Below are 6,000 nucleotides of genomic sequence, written 5' to 3'. Positions count from 1 at the left end.
TTCCAGGCTTATCCCTGCCAGCACTAGCTGTCCTGCATCTCATGTTCTCTCTCCCCCCACCCCCAGCTGCATTCATCTGCTGTTCTTTGCCCCCCTCCCCAAGTACTGTGGGCTCCTGATGCCCCCTACTCATCTGATGCACCAGTCCCCTGGAGCCCCTACTCATCTGATGCCCCCAGCCCTCTAGGCCCCCTACTCATCTGATGCCCCAGTCCCCTGGTAGCCTATGTACCGCTTGGGGACACACCGTTATGAGGCCGGTCATGTGACCCCCATCCACCCAAACGTTTACAGAATGGGTACTGGAAGATCACAGAGCGGACCGGCGGGGAGCAGGCGAGTGTGTTTTTTATTTTTTTACAATGGAAGCCTATGGTGACGAATGCCACTGTCTGAAGCAACTGTGCAATGTATAAGTAATGTGTACAGTATATGCTTAACCTGGGGTAATAATCTGATGTAAATACAGCCTATCCGCCAGTTCACATTGAGTTTTTTGGTGCTGATTTTGGAGCATTTCTGCCGCAAAGTCAGCTCCAGAAAACATCTCAAAACAACCTTCCATTCACTTCAATGGGAAGCAGCACTTTTTTTTTACACATATAAAAAAGAAGTGTGGAAAAAAGAAGCAGAGCCCCTATCTTGGGGCATTAAATCTCCCACTGAAATAAATGGAAAGCAGAAAAAAAATATTCCATGTCAGTCCATGCAGATTTTGTGCATTTTCGGTGCAGTTTTTGGCACAGATCTTTAAAATCCCTAAGCTGAAAATTTAACTTTGCATTGAAGTGAACGCCCATTTAAAAAAAATTGACGCAAAGTCAGTTGTGTGAACTGGGCCTAAGACTGGCATCAGTGGGGTATCTATCAGGGAAGCAGGGGAAGCAGCTGTATCTGGCCTCGGCAGCAGTACTAAATGATTTTGTTGCCAGGCCCCCTCAACATGTGGTAACATTAGTACCTGGCCTCCTTAATTCATGAAAGGAAGGGCCCACCAGCCCAATTAATATGAACAGAAGGACCAGAAGGAGAAGAGAGAGGGCATCCTGCAGGTTCAGGGCATGAAGGAAAGGCAGCAGAGAGAGGAGAGGTATGTGTTAGTGTAACATCCCGGAGTGGTGTTACCATTCCTACACCCTGCTACTATCTCTAATGGTCTAACCCAAATGTCATCTGTCTATTTCTGTCCAGCTCCTCTACATGGTGCAATGATAGTAGCTTTCATTATATTAAATGTAATGTGCCTGGCTCACCAGCAGGTGGCAGTGCGAATGGCAGAGTTATCCTTAGATAGAATGGAACTTACCATTCCATTCTCCCCCTTTGGGCTGAAGTGGGCTAGTCCTGTTTCCTGCCGAAAGGGTGGGGCAGAGATTAGAGTTAAGGCTTGTTCACACGACCGTATGACATCTGTGTGCATTCCGTATTTTGCAGAAGGGAACAGCTGGCCCTTCATAGAACAGTACTATCCTTGTCTGTAATGCAGACAATAATAGGACATGTTCTATCTTTTTGTGGAACGGAAATATGGGCGTATGGATAGTACTGTTCCGTTCTGCAAAATACGGAATGCACACAGATGTCATACGGTCGTGTGAACAAGCCCTAACTCTAATCTCTGCCCCACCCTTTTGGCAGGAAGCAGGACTAGCCCACTTCAGCCCAAAGGGGGAGAATGGAATGGTAACCACTGAGGAAGGGGACATCTTAACCCCGAAACGCATCTGGTCAGACCCCCCAAACATATGTGAATGCACCACAACGATCGAACAAAGGAACAATGTCAAATCTGATTCAAAACTCTGCGTGAAAGGTGGCAGTCAGACGGAGTCCGGATCCAAATAAGCGGGCTCACGTGTAGTGACTATCCGACGCGGTGAATATACTACCTGCCCGACTGAAGGAAGAGATCTGATCGAGGTCCGCAGGACGGCAGAAGCTTCCAACACCGGACGGCAGAAGCTCCCAACACCGGTAAGATCGTTTTAATACAAAAAGCCGGTGGAATTGTTACAAGCCCTAACACTGACCGTAAGCGGGACTGCCGCCAGGTCAGTAATATAGTGGGACTCTGCCGCCTACAATTGGACACACAAGTCCGGCTAAGGATTTAAGGCCATATGTTACTATTGATTATAGGGAATAATACTGCAAACTTTTGTTTCTGATCCAGCTTTTTATTGTTCATCGGAACATTTAGAGGAACTTGAGTCATCTTGATATTTTGTTGCCAACATTGCTGCTACGATCGAATTATGCTGCTTTAATTACCCTATGCCATTATGTATTATTTATTTATATTTTAAGCGAAAGTTTATTCAATGAAGTATTTATAGGCAATAAGCATTTTTAATTGATCAGTTTCGTGTTGTGTGTTCGCCCCTGGATGGATTGTAATAGTTGCAGTGCTATGTTTCTTTAGGTGCAAACTGCAGGTGTCGACATCCATAGGTGACACACTATCCTAATCACCTCTGCTGTGAGATTGCCCTTGAGAATTGTCAGATATATTTTATCATATATTCCATGCATTAGAATATTGTATTTTAATTCTATTAAATAAATTTAGTGACCCAATACCCTAGGTGTGCCCAGTCCTTTTTATATAATATAATATATACCGTAGTTTTTGCTTATTACAAAATATGCAGGTGGCTCTAAATTATATCACATATAATTATATCTAATTATATTGGTTTAGAAAGATTGTAGTGAGTAATTCTGGTTGTGAAATTTCCATTACTAATCAACATGTCTACTGATATAAAGCAATGGGAGTAGGCCCATTACAAAATCTATTCCAGTAAGCAACACACATAGATGTCATATGTCCAAAACCTATGTATTAGCGCGGAGCTGCATTACCCCAGACTGGTGACTACACAGGACGGAGCCTTCTGCTTCCTGTCTGTGAAGGTTCTCATTTATCCAGGTCATGGATATCTGTAAAGAATAAATCAAGGCAACTGGACTTACTGTAGATTTCTTGAAAACGTTTCAGTGTTTCCTCAGTGTGTTGCTGGGTTTAAAGCAGACAGGGATGTAATGTTTATTAAAAATCCTTTTGAGTTTCTCAGACACCCCAGCTACATATGGGATAACCATATTCTTGCGTCTGTCATGCTTCTAGCCCTCACTGGTAGTATCTAGTGCCACATACAATGCTGTCTTGACACCTTTTTCTGGGAAGTCTTTATCACCTACTGACTCCAATTAGGATAATTGAATCAACGCCTTTGACCCCATGCTGGGTATAATGACCTCTGACCCCAAGCTGGGTATAATTACCAGATGTGGATTCAGTTACATATTTATTCCCAGAGAATTCTTGTACAGTCACTCAGAATTGAGAAAGCTCTGCCGTGGGCTCTAATTCTACTGGGTGGATTTAATACTAATGGGGGCACTACAAGTGGACATTATTACTTATGGGGGCATTGTGTTGGGCTTTATTACTACTGAAAGACTATGGGGAAGAGAATTATTAATATGTGAACTATGGGGGCATTATTACTACTGGGGCACTATAGGTGACCATAGTACTACTGGGGGCACTATAGGTGGGCATGATTACTTATGGGGACATAATTACTACCGGGAGCATTATGGTAGGCTTTATTACTACTAGGGGTCTATGGGAACCATAATTCCTAGTATAAGCACTATGGGGAATTATTACTTCTGGGGAACAATGGTGGACATTATTCCAATTGGGGGCACTGTCGGGGCACTATTACTACTGAGCGCCCTCTGGGAGAGAATTATTCGTATGGCTGGGATTTTGGGATAGCTATTACTGTGTGGGCACCCTGGCACAGTATCGGCTTAGCACAATTATTTTTGGGAGACACTACCTTTACAACATTGTTACTGTCAGGGGCACAATTATTTTTCAGGGCACTGTGTAGCAATAATTGTTGAATGCACATCTGTGTGGTACTAGTATTTTCATGGGGACTATCTTTTTCAGTATAGTATTGGGGACTGGGGAACACAGTGGGAACAGTATAGGGGTGGAATGATAGGGTGTTAAGAAGGTGGGAGGATGGTGGAAAAGTAAGAACATCAGATGTCAGTGTTGCAAACTCTGCTTAGACAAGACATAGCTGAAATAAGTCATCATGGCATCTTGGCTCAGAGAAGATGAGGAAATAGAACATGTGCATCACAGACAGCAATGGATGTAAGAGGTATGTGGTGTGTTCTCCAGTATTTTTGGAAGCATGAAATATAATTTAAATACTAATAGTAATCCATCATGGGTCCTAATGTGATGTCTGTCATTTGGCAGGAAGATTAGAGTTGCATGCCGCTCTATTCTGTCAAATATTAAGAAACTGCTGACAGAGGCTTGGAACACAGGGTGAGTAGGGTGCAGGGCCGGCTCCAGCAACATGTGGGCCCTTGGGCGATAAAGTCTCAGTGGGCCCCCTTACACAGTGATAACTCTCTGAGTACAGATAATACAGTAGATATCACCTGCAGTCCTATGTAACAGCATAGATAACACAGTCATGGCTATCTGAGTACAGAAAATGTAGTAGTGTAACCTGCAGTCCTGTGTAAAACCACAGATAACACTAGTGTAGATCATGTGGTAGTGTTACCTGCGTCCTTAGTGTGCCTCCCTGTGCCTCTACCACGGACTCCATGCTGGCGGTGCTGCCTCCTCTTCCATCTTCATCTTGCCCCGCGCAGAATATCCTGATGCAGCTGCATCAAGACAAAGGGAACACTGTGGGCATGGTGATGGTGACACGGACACACACACATGGGGACAGACACACACGGGGACAGACACACACAGGGACAGACACACACAGGGACAGACACCTGTGCGATCATCAACCTACTTCTAATGTGTGACCACCTTTAGGGGACATTAAAAGGGAATTCCACCTTTAGTTATGCTCCAACCTTTAGTTACCTTCTAATATGACTCCCACTGATTCCCAGTACTGAGAGGACATGGACTGAGGTTTAAAAGGGAATTATCAACATGTGCCAGAAGGTGGTCTAAACTGTAACCCATTAGGCACTGGCTAGACTTTGGGATGGAGTCTAAGCAATGCCTCAGGCCTCATGCACACTGCCGTTATTCATCCGTTCCGTGCATTGGGGACCACAATTTGTGGTCCCCAATGCACTGGCAACGTCCGTGCGGCGGCCGGGACAGATTGAGACCCATTCAAGTGGGTCCATGATCCGTCCGCACAAAAAAATAGAACATGTTCTATTTTTTTGCAGTGCGGAGGCATGGATGGAAACACCATGGAAGCACTCCATAGTGCTTCCCATTGAGCGATTGCAGACCCATTCAAGTGAATAGGTCCGCATCTGTGATGCACACGGCCGGTGTGCATGAGGCCATAGACACAGAAAGGGGCACACACACAGGGACAGACAGACTGACACACACAGGGACAGACAGACTGACACACACACAGGGACAGACAGACTGACACACACACAGGGACAGACAGACTGACACACACACAGGGACAGACAGACTGACACACACACAGGGACAGACAGACTGACACACACACACACACAGGGACAGACTGACTGACACACACACACAGGGACAGACACACATCATGGCCCTCAGAATACACCTGGATCTGTATGATAAACCCCCTTAATTGCACCAGATTCCACTCCACTTGAACCCCACTGCCCCTGAGTGCTCCACCTGCTGTCATGGAACCATGAACCAGACGTACAACAAGAGATAAGTGGAAATAAGAAGGCTTTATTGAAAGTCAAGCTGTAAGCAAAAGTCCAAACGGATGGCTAAACCGAAGCAGGGTCTTGCGTAGACAGAGGTCAGGAACCAGAAGGGTAGTCAGACGAAGCCTGGATCAGGAACCAGCAGGGTAGTCAGACGAAGCCAGGATCAGGAACCAACGGGGTAGTCAGACGAGGCCAGGATCAGGAACCAGAAGCAGCAGCAGTCTTAGAAGCATGTGAACACAGGAGGACCAAGCAAGGAACTGA

This window comes from Bufo gargarizans, chromosome 1 (assembly GCF_014858855.1).
Source record: "Bufo gargarizans isolate SCDJY-AF-19 chromosome 1, ASM1485885v1, whole genome shotgun sequence".
In the NCBI taxonomy this organism is placed as follows: domain Eukaryota; kingdom Metazoa; phylum Chordata; class Amphibia; order Anura; family Bufonidae; genus Bufo; species Bufo gargarizans.
Note: the sequence above shows the minus strand (reverse complement) of the source record.